The sequence below is a fragment of the Lactuca sativa genome, chromosome 1, assembly GCF_002870075.4.
Source record: "Lactuca sativa cultivar Salinas chromosome 1, Lsat_Salinas_v11, whole genome shotgun sequence".
Lineage (NCBI taxonomy): Eukaryota > Viridiplantae > Streptophyta > Magnoliopsida > Asterales > Asteraceae > Lactuca > Lactuca sativa.
The window spans coordinates 156,329,281-156,352,551 of record NC_056623.2 but is presented as its reverse complement, the minus strand read 5'-3'; positions in this window follow the sequence as shown (position 1 = coordinate 156,352,551).

Here is a 23,271-nt window from a genome sequence, read left to right as displayed (position 1 = left end):
GTGGATGTCCGTCCATTCCAATGTTAAGTTACCCCATGTGACTTATACATGAGGGTATTTATGTCATTTTACCCTAAAGACCTTTTCTTAACATATATATTAATAACAATAACCATTAAGGTGGTGGGGTTTAGTTTCAGATATTGACTTTGACACTCTATCTCTTTCCCCAAGAAAACCTTTTGATCATCCCATCTTCTTCAATCGTGAGTTTTTATTGTTGTCCGGCAACATAGTTCAACTGATTGAAGGGTATGTCGAGGAAAATGGTGTTCACATTGTGGTCCTTATGTCCACGCTACACCCAACCACCTAAGCTACGTAAAGAATATGGTAAGCACAGACCTTGTAATGCTAGGTTTGATGATATGTATCTTTGCTTTCCTTCATTAGTAACATCTTATTGTTATTAAATATTCGCATCAGGTTCTATTTCAAGCTTTTTCACCTTCAAGATAAATCATGGGGGTCCGTTCACTAATACAGTATTTGGAAGGCCGTACATAGATAGGCTTGTGGATCACTTTGATTTTGTGGACATGGATGTGTTTTCAGTCCATGAGTTAGATGATATGATGGCTGTTTTAGGCTACAGTGATGGAGGTATAATATTTTACCATTTCATGATCATAGAGACATACTTGGATAGATGATTGTTACCCTTTGGCACCGATCATGAAGTCATTCAGCTGGCAAGGTATATGCCTAATCATAAGGAAATTAATTTGTACATTGAGCATGGGAATACTAGAGTATTCCCTTACTTTAAGTCCTCGTTGAAGGTTTGTACTAAAGAAGCTGAAGGGGGTCATTCTCCTGAAATGAATAGGGTTAGAATGAAAAGGAAATTAATTGAGTCATGTAGTAAAAAGTTAGATTTGAATGAGCCCATTGATTTGTCAAAATTGATTGTGCCCTATGAACCCGTGATCAACAAAAAAACACTTAGTTAATCGAGAGAGTGATCCCTTTAGGGGGTACATTTTGAGGATAACCAAGGTAAAAGAGCTGTTGACACATGGGATAATCACCAACCAAAAGGGGATGTTGATCCAGTGGATGATTATGAGGTAATAGGGGATGTAGATGCAGAATATGTTGGCGAAAAAATCTACTTGATGTTTAGTTTTTTGAGGATGAATCTAGTGGAAGTAAGGAAAGTGTTAGTGAGGGTGCTTGGAGAGAGGGTAGTAGGAGTGAGGGTAATATGACAGATGATGATAGTGAGGATGAAGACTTCTTTGTGGATTTACAAGATATTGTAGATGATGTGGATGTTGATAGGAAAGAATTTCATATACATGTTGATGAAGATGTTGAGTGGGTTCAAAAAGCGACCAAATAAGCAAGTGTTAGTGGGGTTGTCTTTACTAATGGCCATGATTGGCTGATACAGATTCCTCTTGCTTAACGGGCAAGATCTCATTTCTCAGGTTATCACTTCATCTTTCAATGATGTTTACATTTACTTGTCACTATTCAGATTTGTTCTCATTTTATATTATAACACTAAACAGGGAGGGCACATACTAACATCTTATTGAATAACTTGTGTGAGGTTCTAAATGGAAAATACAAGGTGGTATGGATAAACCTATCATTTATTGTTTGCAGTATATTAGAGAGTATTTGATGAAGAGAATTTGCAATGTCCAAGGAGAGATTTATAGATGTCATGGTCCTCTCACACGAACTACCACTACTCTTCTTGATCAAATTAAAAGACAAGCACAAAAGCACAGGTGTATTTTCAATAAGGTTAAAACTCAAGTCACTACGCAGTGGGGTGATCAGTTTATTATGAATTTGGATGAAAAATCTGTTGGATTAGTGTCTCAGTCCATAACTATAATTGGTATGTACTTGACCCAACTTGGCATGGTCCATTTGGGTTGCATGGCATCGGAATATTTGGGTAGACTTTATGTGAGAAAAGGTTATTTACGATTTATATTAATATATTATAAGTTCTAATATATTAATATGAAATCATATTATTTAATTAGTATTGATCAATAATTAATTTGATATTAATTTAGTGATCAAAAGGAACTAATTAAATATGGACTCTTTTATATATATGGTGGACCAAGTTCATTTAGGTTGGGCTAAGCTTTCATGGATAGTCCATGGAGTGTTTAACCCATGGATCATATGAAATGAAAGGTCATGGGTATTAGGGTTTCCATGGATGTAACCCTAATCCTCCATAGTATATAAAGATTTCTTTTGTTCAAGAAATTGGCCTAAGAATGTACACATGAGGGCATAGCCGATTTGGAGCCAAGAAACTTTCCCTCTCAAGTTATTCCAAATGTTGGTGATGTTATGTGAACCATTTGAGGTGTCACACTTGAGGCACTAGGCTCTTAAGCTCCATGGAATCAAGCTACATCAAAGGTATGTCTTCTAAGTTGTCTTATTCCCATGTATCAATGTTTTGTATGCTAGTTAAGGGAATACCTTGGAATATTCATATTAGCGTGTATACTAGAGAAAACATAGATAAAAGGTATTTAGGGTTGTATGTACACCATAGGAGTGTTAGAATGCTCAAAATCCAACAGTGGTATCTGAAGTAGGTTGTTTTCTGTTATATAGATGCAAATGTTTAATTTTCAAAGTTGAAAAAAAAACATGAAGTTTGTCAAATTTTAAGTTAATTACTTGTTTTTGTGAAAAACTAATTATTTGATAATTTTGAATCATTTGCTACATGACTTGAATTAGGTCAAATTTAGTAAAAGATAAAAAGATAAGATTATTTTATTAGTTTTACAAGTTTGATCTAAAGGGTTTTTTTTTAAAAACCTCCATAACTTATGGATATGAAAGTTTTTAAAAAAAATGATTTAAAGTTTTTTATGGAGTTACAAAACTTGGTGTTAACATTTTAAAGAATTCCATAACTTATTCTTAAGTTATGGAACATGAAAAGTTTCATCATAAATCAAGCATTTAACTCCATAAGTTATGGAATCCAAAAGTTTTCAAGAGTTACAAAACTTACCCTCAAGTTTTGGAATTTGAAAAAAGTTTTTTATGAAAAAAATTTGAATTCTAAAACTCTTGTGTTCATAACTTAAACAATTAATTAAATGGTTTTAATTTTGAATTTAATAATTGGAGTTATCTTGTTTTGTTGAGTTCAAATTAACTCTTATGGACTTTATTATTAGTTAATTAAAGCGTTTAATTATAAGAGTATTATTAAGTCCATAAATATATGGTTTGAGTTTAATTAAATTAAAAGTCTAGTTTAATTAATAGATTAAACCACCAAGTATTTTAAATGTCAATAATACAGCCTTATACTATTATAATATTAAAAGTTTAATATATTATATGTATAAGTAAAAAGTCGGTCTTACCTTTAGTAGGTCACATTCACGAAGTCGGTCTATATGAGGGGTATAAGGTTACTACCTATAAAATGGCAGTTTAATGGGTGTCCACTCTCACCCACCGCTTCCTGGATTGGTGGAGGGTCGTTAGCCGAACGGGTAGGACAAGGACTAAAATTCTCCCTTCATTAAAAGTATTAATGAAAAATACTAAGTAAATAAACACTTATGAATTCCCAATCTTAGTTACTTAGGAAATTGTGAATTTGGTGCTAACCCATGAAATTACACTTTGCACATAGCTTAAGTCGGTTAGTGGAGCGCATGTGGGTAACCGGCACACTAGCTTGATTTAACAAGGTAGGCAAAGGGTAACTTAATGTTTATCATAGTATCGGTAGAGCACATGTGGTTAACTAGCACATCGATAGAGGGATAAATATTAAGGGTACCAAGTACATTTGCATGGTTATTCAAACCTTGTTTTGTCATCCTCGGCATCCCAGTCACAAAATTTGAGAGGGCGCAAACGAGATTGAAACATGCCTTTGAACATTTCAATAAATCTCAAAAGATCTAGGAGTTTCAAATCTAAATAAAACCTAATAAATTATTTCGTTTTTCATGGTGGAAATTGGTGGATCGTCATTCTCCTAGCTTCAAATATTTTATAGATTGGATTACGGCATCCCTCTTCTAAGATATAAAATAGTTTGTAGGGTCCTAGCCTTAATATTTCATATTGGGTGTTATATTAAGGACTTAAATCAGCTCACTTGAATATCTCCCATACTAGATGTCTGGTTTAGACATCTATGATCTTCCCAAATCTCTAGGAACCATGGTTGGTTCATGGAGATCATTCTTTTTCCTTTCACCTCCTCCAATTATTGTCCCTAACCCACAAGTTCTTGAAAAGTTTAAGGTCACTCAATCCCTAGTGGCTAGAAAGGTCTATGTGTGATCACATCTTGGAGATGAAGTCACATATTGACAAGTCGGGAGACTTAGGTGTCAAATTCTTGAGGAAGTTGGATGTTTAATCACTTTAAAAGTTACATAGTGAGTTCCTTTGGGACTACTATGAAAAAGACTATGACATGACCCTTAATGATCTTATATATTTGCTTGGTGTTGCTGAATCATCAATGATTTGAGGACTAGTAAAGAAAATTTGATTAGAAGATCAACTTCCCAAACCTTCAATGGACATTGTCAATGGTAACATTGGATATCTAGTAAAAAACTTTCTCTTCCCAATGGAAAGGGATCGGACAAAGTCAACTCGGTTGACCAAATGGTGAAGAGAAAGGCTAAGTTTGAGATAGTACGATGTACCATTACCAAATATGTTGGATTAGTGTCCAAGTCGATAACTGTGACAAACCAAGTTGTTCCGTTACATTTCCCCGTTACCGTTAACAGAATATTCCAGTTTATAAAAGTTCCGTTAATTAGAGGTCGTCAATTAAATAAACATTCCATTTATTTACATTTAATATGCCGTTAAGTCATGATAAAAGGAAATAAAAATACATAACACATATTTCCATTAAATTGGAAAATGTTAGTTTTTATTACAACCACTAAATCGGGTGGGACCAAAAGCCCCGTTTAACGGAAGTATCAGGTAGGATTCCACTGAGCCCCGACTCGAATCCCTATATAAAGGTAGGATTCCAATGAGCCCCGTTTTCGCCCCAAATCCGCAACCAAACGCTTCCAAATCGTATGTCTGCTTATCCAAGCTTGTTCTAAACATATTGATTCGTGTTTATGGCTTAAAAATCGGACTTAGAAGCTAAGGAAGAGGAGTTTACGGCCTAAGCTCCTCCTTAGGCCGTAAACCCCTAAATAGAGGCCAAAATGACCCCCAAAAGTCCCTAAAGGCTTGGAAATAAATTAAGGGTTTGCCTAGGAGTGTTTAAACATTAAATCACATGATTTTACGGGGTAAAAGAGAGTTTACGGCCCAGGCATATGCCAACACCGTACACACCTCTTAAACATGTCAAAAAGCCCCAAAAACACTCCCAAACCACCCTTGGACTTAATACATAAATTAGGGGCTTATCATTTAAGGTTTAAACCAGTTAAACACATCAAAATGGAGGGACAAAAGGAGTTTACAGCCCAGGCATGTACCAGGGCCGTAAACACCCCTAAACATACCCAAATGATAGTTTTAATCCCCCCAAATGACCTCACACTTCATTATATATTACTAGCAAGGTATTAGGGGCTTGAAACTTCAATAAACTCAAGGAATGATAGTTTACGGCCGTAAACTCCCCTAGGGCTTGAAACTTCAATAAACTCAAGGAATGCCCTTAAAGACCTTAAACCTACTCATACTATATAGTTTTGGACCTAGAATAATTCCATGAACAAGTTAGAGGCCTTAAAACACACTAGATCCCCTCACCATCATTTTACGGCCGTAAACTCATGGTGAGATGTCCCTGGGCCATAAACTAAGCTTTAGGAGTTTACTCTCGGAGACTAAACTCCATTCCTAAGCCATACACACCTTTAGACGCTACCCGGGACACCCAAACACTTAACCAAAGTGTTTTCCGCTCCTTAGAGTATGTATACATGTTTAATTGGTATTTAATATACTAATTGTATGTGAACATATGTTATCATATGTTAAATAGGTCTCTAAGTGTGTCCAAGTCCTTACTTGACACCGAACGCCCAAATGGCACCTTTGTCGGACCTACTTATACCAGGTGAGTTCATACCCCTAAATGAACCTTTTAAATGTTTTTAGATGTTTTATAGGGGGAATACAAGTTAAACATGCCAGTTATCATATCAATCACATGTGATTGATAACCCGCATGCACAAGATTTTACCACACTGTACACTGTTTAACCGAGTAGGACACTATAATGGTTTTCAAAAGGGATTTCAATTGTTTCGAAACTTTTACTTATATTGTTTTACCTAAATTCATTTTAAACTAGTTTATGAAGTATTCCAAAGATTTCTAAAGGTTTTCACACTTATTTTACCAAAGAATACCAAATGCGAGTTTTCCTGAGTATAAAGGTTTTTCCAAGGTTTTCATCAAAGTTCCATTTCACGTTGTATATTTTTACTTGTTAGTTACCGCTGCTTCGCTTTCATGTATTTTAAACTCCTACTCGATAACGCTTTCACTTCGTGATACGTTTATACCTGTTATTGTCTCTATTTCACTTATACTCTACTTCGTGATACACTTATACTTGGTACACTTATACTTCACGATTCGATTATCCCACTCTGTATGCTTATACTTCACGACTCGGATATTTCACTGTACGCTTATACTTCACAAGTCGGTTATTCCCCACTGTATGATTCCACTTGATACTCACTCAAGCATAGTTAGATGTATATATGTGCTTGTATAGATGCATGTAAATAATGATTGAAGGACTTAGGAAGGCTTGTCCGCCCTATTTCCTTTTCTTCGTTGAGATATGGTTTGGTGGGATCGGTTGTCCATCCGAAGGTCGTTTGATTCATTAGTTATATATTATGTACACATGCATAGACATATGGGTTTACTTCAGTCAGTTCAGTTATGAGTCTCTACCTTTAGTTCAGCACTTACATTAGAAACCCACTATTTGCAAGTGTCTACCCACTATTTGGGATGCATCTTCAGGACACGGCCTTCTCCGTCGTCTACTTGGTAACCAGAGTCTCCTGTAGGGAGAGCGGACATTGTGTGCATAGATCTATACGGGATTGACACCCCCGCACCCTGACTGCTAGCTACAGTCCACGGCCTACCAAGCCAAGGGGTGTCTGGAACTCCAGTCAGTATGGTTACGAGTATCCCGGGTTACCTTATAATTCATGGTCTTCAGGTAACGGTATTCACCGACAATTTACACTGTATGCTGGTAACCCATTTTTCAGAGTCACAATGTTTTGACCTTGCAAGATGTATCTTTCATTCGATACTGTCTGCAGTCTATATTCTCTGTTTTAGACCTTACAAGACGCATCATTCAATTGATGTTGTCTGGGGTCTGTATCCACTGTATTCGTTGTATTCACTGTATTCACTGTATCCACTGTATCCACTGTATTCACTGTTTTAGACCTTGCTAGACGTATCATTCAGTTGGTACTGTCTGGGGTCTGTGTTCACTGTATTAGACCTTACTAGATGTACCTTTCATTTGGTACCGCCTGGGGTCTGTGTATCTTTCTATTAGACTGAGCCAGGCGTGTCATTCGCTCGATACTCTCCTGGAGTCTGTGATTCCTTTGCCTTAGTCAGCAGTCCTCACTGCTGAGGCATATGTTATTCCCCTGTTGTCTCTTGCCTTCTTTAATAATCAAATTCAGTATTTTGATAATGATAGCAATTAAGGGAAAAACTACTTTTTACCACATAACACTTACCAGTCTTGGTAGAATGCTGCTTTTATTAAAGAAAATATAGGATTTTCTGGAAAGAACTCTCATGCACTGTAAACACTTAAACTATTACTTCATAAAGTTATTTGACTAAATGACACTAAATACTTATGAACTCACCAGCATTTGTAAAAATGCTGATACTCGCTTTTCAAATAACTTGTATTCTCAGGTCAGCATTAGACAGGTACATCCCCGGAGCTGTTGATGAAGATAGCTTAGTACCATGTTGTTCTTATTACATTTGTCTGTATTACTTTGATACCCTGTTATGTAAACTATGTAAAACTATTACTATTAATGAAATGTTTTGTTGTACTTTGATTACTATAACGCATGTGTTGTGATACTTTACATGACGTCATCCGCCTCAGAACGTTTCCGCCGTTCCAGTTTTGGGGTGTGACAATAACTATAATTGGTATATACTTGACCCGACCCGACATGGTCCATTTTGGTTGCATGGCATCGGAACATTTGGATAGACCTTTTAATGTGAAGAAGATATTTGTGACATGTTAATATATTAAAAGTTCTAATATATTAATATGAAATTATATTATTTAATTAGAATTGATCAACAATTAATTAGGAATTAATTTAGTGATGAAAAAGAGACTAATTAAACATATGGGGATTAACTGTGTAAATCATTGATTCTTATATATGTGGGCTTATGATCCATGATTCCTTATGTTGGGTTTAACACATGTGGTGGCCCATGGATACTCCATGGAGGTTAAAAGCCACGCAGCATAAGGAATGGGTAAAGTCAAGGGTTACATGGTGTAACCCTAATATACACACTATATAAGGACCCCATTGTTGGTGAAAATTGGCACTGGTGTATACACAAGAGGAAAACACGATTTCTATGCACTCATATCTTCTCTCATGGTTATTCCTAATGTTCATGGTGTTGTGTGAACCATTTGAGATGTCACACTTGGGGCACTAGGCTTTTGAGCTCCATGGAATCAAGCACCAATAAAGAGGTACGTAATTCTACTAGTTTTTATATTATATGTACTTTATATTATGCTAGTTAGAACAATACCTTGGAAAATTGATATTTGTGTGTATAATAAAGAAAACATAGATCCAAGGTATTTAGGGTTACATGTACACCATAGGAGTGTTAGAATGCTCATAACCCAACAGTGGTATCAGAGACATGGGTTGTTTTCTGTTATACTAATGCAAATGTTTTATTTTCATAGTTGAAAAAAAAAACAAAACATGACGTTTGTCAAATTTTAAGATAATTACTTTTTTAGTGAAAAACTAATTATTTGTAAAATTTGAATCATTTGCTATATGAGTTGAATTAGGTCATATTTAGTAAAAGATAAGATGATATGATTATTTTAATAGTTTTAAAAGTTTGATCTAAAGAGTTTTTTGAAACTTCCATAAGTTATGGATATGAAAAGATTTTAAAAAAATTGATTCAAAGTTTTTTTATGGAGTTACAAAACATGGTCTTAATGTTTTAAAGTATTCCATAACTTGTTCTTAAGTTATGGAACATGAAAAAAGTTTTTTTTTTTTTTTTTTTGGTTTCCATGATTTATGAGTTAGTTTAGATTAATGGAAAAAATAGTGTTTTAGTTGTTTTCAATCCAAATTAATCTAAAAGGAGGTCATAAAATGTGTTTTTGTAACTTGTCCTCAAGTTACGTAAAAGGTCACATTTATGAAACTTAAAACTCATAAAAGGGCCATAGGTTACACAAAAATGAAGAGTCTTTTTCATTAAATTGTTTTATGACTCCATAACTTGTCCTCAAGTTATGGATGTGTAAGAGTCACTTCTTTAAAAGTGTTTTTAAAGAATGCGGAGTTACATAAAAATGAACAGTCTTCATTGTAATCTACATTAAAACTCATAAGTCATGAAATGAAAAGTCTTGAATAGTTTCAAAACTTGCCCTCAAGTTTTGGAATTTGTAAAGTTACCCCTCATGTATACTTCAATTCTAAATTGAACTTTAGAATTTTAAAAGGTTTAAAGTTCAACACTTTTACTATTATTATAATTTTAATTATATAGATATGTATAAGATAAAGTTAATCTTACCATTAGTAGGCCTCATTCACAAAGTCGGTCTATAAGAGGGGTATAAGGTTACTTCCTATAAAATGACAGTTTAATGTGTATCCACTCTCACCCACTGCCTCCTTGACTGGTGGAGGGTCGTTAGTCGAACGGGTAGGATAGGACTATAATTCTCCCTTCATTAAAATTATAATGATAAATACTAAGTAACTAAACACTTATAAATTCCCAATCTTAGTTACTTAGGAAATGTGAAATAGGTGCTAACCCATGAAATTACACTTTGTACCTTACCAAGTCGCTAGTGGAGCGTGTGTGGTTAACCAACAGACTAACAAGGACTAGTAAGAGTTGAAAAGGGTAAATTGACTTTATTATAGATCGGTGAAGCATGTGTGGTTAACCGACACATCGATTAGGTGATAAAGTTAAGGGTACCAAGTCAATTTGCATGGTTATTCACACCTTGTTTGTGATCCTTGGCATCGCAGTCACAAACTTGAGAGGGCACAATCGAGATTCAAACATGCCATTGAAAGTTCAATGTATCTCAAAAGCTCTAGGAATTTCAAATCCAATTAAAACTTAATTATATTTCGTTTTTCATGGTGGAAATTGGTAAATCGTCATTTACCTACCTTCAACTATTTTATAATTTGGATTACGGCATCCCTCTTCCATTTATCAATAGGTTGTTGCGTCCTAGCCTTAATATTTCATATTGGGTGGTATATTAAGTACTTTAAATCAACTATCTTGAATTTCTCCCATTATAGATGTCTGGTTTAGACAGCTATGGTCATTCCAAATCTTTAGGAACAAGCTTCCAAATGAAGACGATATCCCATATGGCAATCAAGGTGAAAGATCAATCCATTTGTTGTGCACTAGTGGGACTGGAAATCATACTTCACTTGTTCCACCTCCTCCAATAAATCTCCCTATCCCACAAGTTTCAAGACTTCATAAGTTCTAAGTCAATCAATCCTTATTGGCAAGCAAAGTCTATATGTGCTTACAACTTATAGGTCAAGTCACATATTGAGAAGCAGGGAGAGTCGGGTGTCAAAGTCTCGAGGTAGCTGGCTTTTGACTTGGTTCTTCAGTCACTCTGTGATGATAGATCACGACATGACCCTTTAATGATCTTATCTATTTGCTTGGTGCTTCTGAATCAGCAATGATTTGGAACACTGGTAAAGCAAATTTGATTTGAAGATCAACTTCCCAAAACTTCAAGGACATTGACAATGGTGAGACTGGAAATTAAAAAAAGCTTTCTCCTCCCAATGGAAAGGGATCGGCCATAGTCAACTTGGTTGACTAAATGGTAAATACAAAAGCTAAGTTTGAGATAGTCCCATGTACCATTACCAAAGGGTCCATACGTTTCTACTGCCAAAGGAAGGGGCATTGGTTGCGAAGCTGCCAAATTTACCTGAAAGATCATAAGGATGGTAAAGTCAATAAGTTTCACTTTACTTCAGGTAAAGTCCATTATCTTACTCTATTAAGTTCCTATTTAGAGATCCTTATTGCATGAAGTGAATAGGTCACATGTTGATGTTTTGAGAATCAAAGAAAAGAGAGGAAGCTTAAAGAAACTATATGTTGTTTCTGATCACGAAGATGGATTTCGATCGCATGGTTTGGTGATGAGAATTTTGAGTTGTTACTTAAGAGTTATGATATATTGCTTAGGAATAGATAACAAAAATTTTTCCATATGGATTGTAAGGATAAGTTTTCCACAAAGTTTTAAAATAAAAGAAAAATGGTTTTGATTTTATTTATTTTAAGTATCCTTACAATGGCATTTGTGAAGAAGTGTTGTGTATATGGTTCCATTGATAGCAATAATGGAAATATGAATTTGATTCTTTCATTTGTGGTAGTGTCTAAATTTACCAAACAAGGGAAGATTCTCATCACCTAAGTTTTAGTTAGATAGAAACTTGAAATCATGAAACTTGTATTGTATGATGAATGAGAATTTTCATATTTCAGAAAATTAAGACTAATTCCTTGTTCACATGTATATGTGAGTCAAGTGAAGGACAAAGGGATCCGGTACACTTGGGTGTGCGTTGATAAGGTCCACCATAGAGACTACTCATCATGATTTACTAAAGTTTAGTAAATATGGTTATGCTTACAAGTTTAAGTGTGATTCTTAAGCTTTGGAAAAGTTTCAATGTAAGGCAGAACGAATAAGAAGAATCAAATTAGGCTGGAAGATAAAAGTTTCTCAAATCTGAAAAGATGGGAGAGTACTTTAGTATCATGTTTCTATTATCATCTTAATGATTGTGACACCATATCACAATTCATCCTCTAAGGAAATCTTAGTGCATTCTTATGGCTAACAAGAGGAGTCATGAGTCGTTGAAATGGTTAAATCAAGAATATGAGTCATACTTCGTTCCAAAGTAAGTCTTAGATTGTAACTTGAGTGACACATCTTAAGAAGGTTTAAAACACTTGTCAAATATAGAATGAGATGTTTCCTATTCTTATACATTTGAAATTGGTAAGTTGTGATGTTTTAGATAAAACAGAGACCAACTAAGACCAATTGTGTGAAGTGTTATCCTGATAAGAATCCGCACTAACTCTTGAATATTTGCTTTGTCAAGTTATGGTTCTTGACAAGAGAGTCTTATATGTCAAGAGGACAATGGGAAGCTAAAAAGAGTTTTAAGAACTAATCAAGAATAAAACCTATAGTTTATCACTCGCACATGACTTGAGGTTTATAACCTATCGTGTTGACATATTATTATTTATGTGCCCGTTCCAGTTAAAGTTGGCTTTGTATATGAGTTCTGAGAGTTCTCAATTGGTTGCATAGCTATTCAGAAGCAATGGTAGGCCCTTGTGCTACCAGGTGGCGAGAAATTAAGATTGAGTTCAGTCCATATGAGTTTCACTTTGTCACTAACCTTGTCTTGTGATCATGGTTTTGACAAATTCACATGGATAGGAACAGATACACCATAAAATCTACGTGTCATAAGGTTTCTCTCCGATTCATGAAAATGATGGTGAGGAAACTCTTTCACTAAGTTGATTTAAGTGGATAGCAATTGTGATGTTTGCATTCTCATGTCGTTAGTGGAGCGTGTGTGGTTAACCGGTACACTAACTAGTAAGAATGGAAAAAGATCTAGACAAACATGTGAGCTATCTAAGGAAAGGTGTATGTTTTTGATAAAGTCTTATCAAAGCAATCTCATATAAAAAATATGAGATTTGGTAAGAATGTCAATAAAATATTGATTTCTAGAAAATCCAGTTGATTTCTGAGTGCTTGTCAAAACTAGTAGGAGCATAAGTGTTTTGCTAGTAGAGATAATAATCGTTTTGCTAGTGGGAGCATGATTATTATGTTAAAAGTTGCAAGGTAACGATGTTAATTATAGAAAACAAAAGTTTCGATTCGCTTTGAAAAGTTTTTTTTCTATAATTAAGGGAGAGAAATTTATACTTCATTCCAATTCTACAAGCTTAGGTTGAGATTTTAATCAACTTTAGTCATGAATATATATGAATGTTATGTTGGAATGGTTCAACATAATGAAATTCTATATATGTTGCATTCTTAAAATTCGATTATGATTACGACATACCTCTTCATAGTTTGAATTATGAGAACATGGCAAATAAAAGTTTTATAGCATGAATCGTGTTCCATATGCTTCGGGTATAGGTTCGATTACATGTGCTATAGTATTTATCCATTCTTGAATTTTCCAAATGCCAAGAGCATTAAGAGGGAAAAAAGGAATAGAACTGGATATGACTAAAATGATTAAGCAATTGTCGAGGACAATCTGAGGTTTACCAAAGATTGGTTGCTCATGGACAATTGGAAGTATAGAGTAAGGATCATATTGACATATTTTGAAAAGAGGCAACTCTTGTTCAGAAGTGATGGTCAAAATGGGGACATGGAATTGTTTCCATAGGTGGAAGTTATTCTTTGAATCTATATAAGATTAGAGAACTTAATGCAAGGTGGGTGTTCAAAGGAATGTACATTGAATTTGAGACTACATTTCCATGGAATTGCTCTCCATTGGAATACTTGATAATGTATGTTGACAAGTCTTTGTGACTTTTGTGCATCGTCATTACAAGAAGGTTATTGCATTAAAGTTTAGAATCTCACATATTATAGTAAATGAGAAGAGTTTGGTATTCTTACGTACATTAAGGATTGGGATTGTGAAATGAGCATCATTGAAATATTTTCAATAGATCTATTTCACCAAGTAAGGATCATAGATAAACATAGTGTGCATACTTGGAGTATGGCATAGCTATTGTTTGGAAAAACATAGTGTGCATGCTTGGAGCATGCATGACTATTGTTTCAATTCAAGTAGTAAGTTAATAAATCGAAAAAATGAATAATGAGTAATCAATATGGTGCATAGATAAAAGGATTTTTATTTACACTCAAAGTGTTGAGGCCATACAAGATTAGTATTATTTTTGTGTTTCACTTTGCATGTTTTGACTTCCAGAATAACTAGGCCATTCTTCCCGAATGACTAAGTTATTCAAACTCTCCACAATCAGTCATACATTGGAAGTAGGTATTGATTTAAGACTGTCATGACTTTGGCTTGTATGATTTGTCTAATGTGCATTAGACGTAGCAATGGTTGATGCAACATTCATATGTAGTCATAAGGCCTGAGTATTGGATTCAACCCACGCACATGTGAATCACTTCATGGATTTTATCACGAGTGATCACGAGACGATAATATCTTATATTCTTCAAACCTAGAGATATGAGTTGTTGACTATGATTTGGTTGTACATTGATTGTACGAAACGCATTGGTAATTCGATGTTATAAAACGTGCCTTTTGTTTAATTAGTCTGTCGTCATAAATCAAACATCGAGAAACAAAAAATGGACAGAGAGAATGATTATAATCCATGTATCAGTCCATATGATATCTAGAATGGAGGAATATATGATCACTTATCTAATGGACGCGTCACTGATTTGTTCAGAGTTTGGCAGCAACTTTTAAGAGCTATGATTTCTAGTCAGGTTATGAAGTCATACTCGCAATAATAGTTATTAGATTTATCCAAGTGGGAGACTATTGGATTAGTGTCAAAGTCCATAACTATATTTGGTATATACTTAACCCGACCCGGCATGGTCCATTTGGGTTGCATGGCATCAGAATATTAGGATAGACCTTGTAATGAGAAGAATATATTTGCGACATATTAATATATTATAAGTTCTAATATATTAATATGAAATTATATTATTTAGTTAGTATTGATCAAGAATTAATTTGGAATTAACTTAGTGATCAAAAAGAGACTAATTAAATATATCGGGATTGATTGTGTAAATCATTGATTCTTATATATGTGGGCTTATGATCCATGATTCCTTATGTTGGGTTTAACCCATATGGTGGCCCATGGATACTCCATGTAGGTTAAAACCCATGGAGCATAAGGAATGGGTAAAGTCATGGGTTACATGGTGTAACCCTATTGTACGCACTATATAAGGACCCCATTGTTGATGAAAATTGGCACTAGTGTATACACAAGACGGCAAGGCAATTTATATGCACTCATATCTTCTCTCATGGTTATTCCTAATGTTCATGGTGTTGCGTGAACCATTTGAGATGTCACACTTGGAGCACAAGGCTCTTGAGCTCCATGGAATCAAGCACCAATAAAGAGGTATGTAATTCTACTAGTTTTTATATTATATGTACTTTATATGATGCTAGTTAGAACAATACATTGGAAAATTGATAGTTGCACGTATAATAGAGAAAATATAGATCCAAAGTATTTAGGGTTGCATGTACACCATAGGAGTGTCATAATTCTCATAACCCAACAAAAGAGTCCATAGGTTTCTATTGCCAAAGAAAGGGGCATTGGTTGCGAAGCTGCCAAACTACCTGAAAGATCTGAGAGAAGGTCAAGTCAAAAGTTTGACTCTACTTCAAGTAAGGTCCACTGTCTAACTCTATTAAGTTCCTATCTAGAGATTCTTATTAGATAATGTGACTGGGTCACATGTTGAGGTTTTAAGAAACAAATAAAAGACGGGAAGCTTAAAGGAAGTATATGTTGATTCTGATCGCGAACATGGATTTCGATTACATGGTTCGGTGACCAAAATTTTCAGCTATTGCTTAAAACTTATGATATATTGCTTAGGAATAGGTAACAATAAGTTTTTCATATGCAATATAAGGATATGTTTTTCCGCAAAGTTTTAAATTAAAAGAAAAAAAGGTTTTAATTTTATTATTTTCAAATATCCTTACAATGGCATTAGTGAGAAATTGTTGCTTATATGATTCCATTAATAGCAATATTGGAAAATGGATTTGATTCTTTCATTGGTGGTAGCGTCTAAATTTACCAAACAAGGAAAGATTCTCATCACCCAAGTTTCAAATTAGACCAAAACTTGGAATCACGCAAGTTGTACAGTATGATGAATGAGAACTTTCAGCTTTGGAAAATTAAGACTAATTCCTTATGTGAACAAGGAAATGACTAAAGGGATCGAGTACACATTCTTGTGCACTGATCAAGTCCACCACAAAATATCGATAAGACTATTCGTCATGTTTTACTTAATTTTAGTAAATATGATTATACTTACAAGTTTAAGTATAATTCTGAAGCATTGGAAAAAGTTTCGATGTGTGGCAGAACGATGAGAAGAATCAATTTAGACAGAAAGATAAAAGTTTCTCAAATCTGAAAAGATGGGAGAGTACTTTAGTATCATGTTTTGTGATTATCTTAATGATTAAGAGACCATATCATAATTCATCCTCTAAGGACATCTTAGTGTATTCTTATGGCCAAGAAGAGGAGTCATGAATTGTTGAAATGGTTAAATTAAGAAGATGAGTCATACTTCGTTCCAAAACAAGTCTTAGAGTCATACTCCAAGACTGTAACTTGAGTGACATATCTTAAAGAAGGCTTATTAACACTAGTCAAATGTAAGAGTAAAGTGTTTTCTATTCTTGCACATTAGAAATTGGTAAGTTGTGAATTTTTGGATAAAACAAAGACCAACTAAGGCCAATTGTGTGAAGTGTTTGTCTTGAGAAAGAATCTGCACTATCTCTTGAATATTTGGCAAGATAGTCTTATATTTCAAGAGGAGAGTGGGAGTCTTAAAGATCCTGAAAGAATTCCAATATCTAATCAAGAATATATTGTTGTATTATGTGTCTAAGCCCATAACTGTAATTGGTATGTACTTGAATTGATAGCAGCACAGTCCTTTTGGGTTGCCCTCAAACCTATAACCGGACAAGGAAATTATAAAAGGACAGATATCGATTTAGTATAAGATTAATAAATTAATATAAATGATTTATTAATATGTTAAAAGACTAAAATATTAATTAGAAATCATAATGTTTAATTAATTGTTAGCCATAAATCAATTAGAATTAATTTTAGGGTTAAGTGTATTAACTATAAATTATAGGGACTAGTTTGCAATTATCTAATAGTTGAGTGGATAGTTCCAGAACCTCCTTGGAAGGGGGTGGACGAAATCTATAGGGGAAACCCTAATGATTTCGTCCAAGGGGCTTAGATAAGGCCTTTGGATAAACAGAGGCCCCAAGCAAAGGAACATTAGGGTCTTCCTTTAACCCTAGATCCTTCAGCTATATATGGAGCCTCCTAGCAACTAAAATCGGCTATTGTAACAACCCGTTATCCCGGGCATTATAAACCGAGTCTTGTAACCCTTTTTGAATATAATGGGAATATCATCGATAAATGAATTGTTCAAAAGCTCTGGTTTGGAGTACACTATGTAGTAGATATCGTCTTAAAGGTTCCAAATAAATAAAGAAACACTAAAATCTGAGTTATGGCGAAGAAGCTATGACCATTCTAAGATTTCTGTCAAAACCGACAACACCGATCAAACGAAAAACGCAAAGTTTCAATACGATAACATTTAGCCTTAGGTATCTAAATGAAAGTCATAGATAACATTAAACCGTGAGCGTACACAAAAAGAACGTCCAAATCTGACTTCGCATGAGGAAGTTATGATTTTTCAAAGAAATTCCTTAAAAGCGATTAGTTATAAAATAAATAATAAAAATAATTTTTGGAATTTGCCAACGGAGTCTAAACGAAAGTTGTAGATCGTAGTCTCACCTACGCGTGGATATAAAGACCATCGAAAACGGAGTTCGTATGAAGAAGATATGGATTTTTGAAGTTTATTAAATAAATTAATTAATTATTTAATTCAAAATTCGGATATTATCCGAAGAGGAGTCAGCGTCCTCCTCCGAAGTACGCGCTGCGTACTCCTGTACGCCCCGCGTAACCGAGAGGATTGGCCTCGGATCGTCCACGTCGCCATATCCGAGGAAGCCGACCCGTCCGACCCGTCCGACCCGTCCGACCCGACGTCCCATCCGACCCGGCGTCCCATCCGACCCACCTCCCCAGCAACCCGTCCCATCCGACCCGATAACCCAAGAACCCGTCCCATCCGAACCGAGGCAGTCGAGGCTTCGGTCATGCATGACGTACGCGTACGCAGCGCGTACGAGCGTACGCCCCGCGTACCGAGGCAGACTTGCCTTCCTATAAATAGAATGCGAGGGTTTCCAAAGAAAGGGTTCATTTCCCTTCTCTCTCTCTCAGCATTTCCTCGTTTTCCGTGTCCGTTCAAACCCGAAGCTCTGGTCTTTTTGGCTCAAGTCCCGAAGACCGATTCTACTCCCGAGATTCCCGAGAATCCCAAGAAAAATCAGTTTCCCGAGACGAAACTCTGCTCGGTTTTCCACCTCACAATCTTCAAACTATCAAGTGAGTTCATATCCCCTTCGAACACTCTTTAAATACATTTTAAATGTTTTATACTCTTTTTGGGGAGGAATACAAGTAAACACACGACTAAAATCGTGTGAAACACCGATCTTTTGCTATACTTTTCATACTGTTGTTTTAACTATCTTATGAAGTTATTATGATGCAAAACACCTCACAACGCAGCTTTACCCTCTTGGGATACAATATGTTTATATATTTAAATATGTTTTATCTATACTATTACATACAAATACATCATATCAAGGGTAACATTCCTTACTAAATCATTTTATGCATTCAAAGAATTTATGATTTATGCTTTGTCAAACATTGTGAAGGAAGTTAAACTTTGCATACAAACTACTACTTTAATACAGACTTAGTTGAGAATCCATGAGTCGTGTATATCTTCAAACGTTACTTTCTTTATTAGAAAATAATGCTGCAAGTCCTGTCTATAACCAGAGTCTCCCGTTCGGAGAACGTGTCAAATGTGTATAGATCTATACGGGAAGTCATGATCCCGCGCCCTGACTGTTAGCTACAGTCCGTCTTTTGGGGTGACAGTTGTCATAACGCTACGACGCCTGAAGAACGTCGCTACAGGCATATTATGTTTAGTATGGTTATAAAACTCATCGGATATACAATTATTACGGTATTATGCTTTTATGAACGAGTAGTCATTAAAACTATTCTTCATATAATAAGTGCGATCTTCGTATAGCTTTACTATGTAAAACTATGACACAACTTACAAGCACGTCGCTTGCTTGCGATTTTCGGTCTTAGAGACTGCCAGTTATGTCAGGGGAATAAGGGTTTTTCCTGTATACAAACCAAACAACTAATAGGAAAATAAGGGATTTTCTCGGTACAATTAGTTGCAATTTACATCACGAACATTCATATGCATTGCATACTTTTATAAGAAAATAAGGGTTTTTCTGGAAAACATGCAAACACTTTCGAATGGCATACATCTTCTCAAAACACTACTTATGAACTCACCAACTTAAATGTTGACACTTTTTCTTTGAAATAACTTGTATTCTCAGGAAACCGCTAGACCAGGTAGCAACTACTTTTGAAGACTAACGCGCTGGCGTTAGTAACATATTTTGGATCACCATATTGTATTTGATTTCTTTTGCAAACATGTAACATATACAATCATGTAAACTTTTCAAATATATTTATATTATGGTGGTGTGTACTTTCCTTTCTATGAACTGTTATGATACTGAATATGACGTCCTCCGCCCCCGAACGTTTCCGCCGTTCAGGTTTGGGGGTGTGACAGATTGGTATCAGAGCTTCGTTTATAGTGAATTAAGTATATCAAAACCATTTTTTTTATACAACTATAAACTCAACTGGGCAAAAACACTCTGAGAAGAGTCATGCTTTTGAAAATTTAATCTATTTAGTTTTTGTAAGTAAGCATGCATTCATTTAGTAATAAATAACAGTTCCACATCGTACCATATTAGAAGTATTATTAATGAGTTGTGCAGTACAGGTACGCCTTGGGACATATAATCGGAACTGGGAAGGATATAGCCTGATCAACTATATTTGTCCGAGAGCCGACTAACGTGTGCCGAGGGGTGTCTGCAGTGGACAACAAATTTTAAAAACTTACCAAACCGTTATTAGAATCAAACACAATAATTTAAATGCTATAGGAGTAGTTGCTATTTAAACTAACTTACATGTTGTGCATGTTCCGACTTTATTCAATTCTTATGACCCTATTTCTCGTACAGTCAAATGGCTGGATTTCACCACCCCAATGACCCCTACTTTCCCAACCAAGGCAACGGAGGATGGATCGAAGATGATCCAGAAGAGGATGAGGAACCCATAGAATTGGGTGATGACTCCGGTACTGACTCAGAACCTGAAGTGATCGATCCACCACCCATTCAACCTCCTGTCCATGTGAGGAACTTCCAAGGACCCACTCCCGTCTGGGGAAGTCACCTACATCATTGGAGCCAACAACAAGGCATACGCCCTCCCTACGGCATGTGTCGGGACTTCTACGATGTCCGCGGTGGCAGTTCGGCTGATCGAGCACTCCCGGTAATGGTTGGTAAGTTAGCCAATCAGTCCTATCAGTCCGGAGTACAAGCAAGCCGACTCCGGGATATCAACGTGGAAGTGCAGGTTCACACTTCCGATATCCGTAGACTGGACAAGATACAAGATAATGTCCAACTCCAGTCTGAGGCATTTCAGGCACAGATAATTGCAGCCCTAGCCGAGTTAAGGGAGCAACAAGCCGCTTTTGATCGACGCCTAATGGAATCGAAGCAATCATATGCGGAGTCAAGCTCCAAGCGCAACCTACGTCGCAAGTAGTGCCTGCCAGGATTTCAAATTTTGTTATAAATTAGGACTTCGGATAAGAATTTCCTTTTCGTTGAAACTTTCTGTAATCGGAGACCTTTAGAAAGGTCAAAAAGTTTTGTCTAAACTCGGATGTAACACGACTATATGTTTTATATATATGGGGCATACCCCCCCCCCTTCTCTGATTTTCAATATGTGTATTCCGTTCAACTCATAAGTGCATCCATTCAAACGTTATTAATAAATCAACCTCATGCCAGTCTCGATTAAGTGTTTCGATGTCATCATTGGCATGGATTGGCTGAGTTCACATCGTGCGGACATTCTATGTTACGATAAGGCCGTTCGCCTTAATCTGCCAACCGGCGAAACTTTCCTCGTCTTGGGCGACAAACCTAGTACCACTCTTAGAATCATCTCAAGTATCCAAGCTCAGAAGCACTTACGAAAGGAGTGTCACGCATTTCTTGCACATGTTGTAGACGTGAAACGCGAAGTCCGGGACATCAAGGATGTGCCCGACGTATGCGATTTTCCCGATGTGTTTCCCGAGGACCTTCCAGGGATACCACCCGTAAGACAAGTCGAATTCAGAATCGATCTGATTCCCGGAGCTACCCCAGTAGCCAAAGCACCCTATCGATTAGCCCCGGCAGAGATGCAGGAGCTATCCAGTCAACTGAATGAACTACTGGGAAAAGGATTCATCAGACCGAGCTTCTCACCATGGGGAGCACCCGTGTTGTTTGTGAAAAAGAAAGATGGATCGTTCAGAATGTGCATCGACTACAGAGAACTCAACAAACTGACGGTCAAGAATCGTTATCCTCTACCGCGCATAGATGATCTATTCGACCAACTGCAAGGGGCGAGCTATTTTTCTAAGATTGATCTGAGGTCCGGGTATCACCAGTTACGAGTGCTAGAGGAGGATGTACCGAAGACCGCCTTCCGAACTCGTTACGGACATTACGAGTTCGTGGTGATGCCATTCGGATTGACCAATGCGCCCGCAGTCTTCATGGATCTGATGAATAGAGTATGCCGACCTTACTTGGATCAGTTCGTCATCGTTTTCATTGACGACATCCTGATCTACTCCCGAAGTAAGAAAGAGCATGGCGATCATCTGCGACAAGTTCTAGGGATATTACGAAAAGAGAAACTTTATGCGAAGTTCTCGAAATGTGAATTTTGGATCCGAAGAGTCGAATTCTTAGGACACGTGGTAAGCGAAGAGGGAATCCACGTGGACCCATCCAAAATTAAGGCCATTGAGAACTGGTCAGCACCGAAGACTCCTACAGAAATTCGCCAATTTCTAGGTCTCGCTGGCTACTACCGCAGGTTCATTCAGAACTTCTCACGAATAGCGAAGCCTCTTACAACCCTAACCCAGAAAGGTGTGGCCTTTGACTGGGAAGAGAAACAAGAAAGAGCGTTCCAAACGCTCAAACGAGCCTTGTGCGCCGCACCAATACTATCCCTTCCTGAAGGAATAGAAGACTTCGTAGTTTATTGCGATGCATCAAACCAAGGACTCGGATGTGTTCTGATGCAGCGAGGTAAGGTCATCGCCTACGCCTCGAGACAGTTGAAAACACATGAGGTTAACTACACGACCCACGATCTTGAGCTAGGAGCAGTAGTGTTTGCCCTGAAGATCTGGAGACATTACTTGTATGGAACGAAGAGCACTATCTTTACCGACCACAAGAGCTTACAACACATTTTCGATCAGAAGGAGCTCAACATGAGACAACGGCGATGGGTCGAGCTACTCAGTGATTACGAATGCGATATTCGCTATCATCCGGGAAAGGCAAACGTCGTAGCCGATGCCCTTAGTCGAAAGGAGTACTCAGGCCGGAGAGTGAAGTCATTAGCTATGTCGATCCATTCGCACCTATCAACGCAAGTCAAGGAAGCTCAATTAGAGGCCTTGAAACCCGAAAACGTGGCAGGTGAGGCCCTTAGGGGAATGGACAAGAACTTAGAAATCAAGAGTGACGGAGCACGCTACCTCATGAACCGGATCTGGACACCAAAGTTTGGGGGATTCAGAGAGGTAGTTATGAGCGAGGCACACAGGACCCCATACTCCGTACACCCAGGGTCAGACAAAATGTATCTAGATCTCAAGCAACTCTACTGGTGGCCAAACATGAAAGCGGAGATCGCTACGTATGTGAGCAAGTGTCTAACTT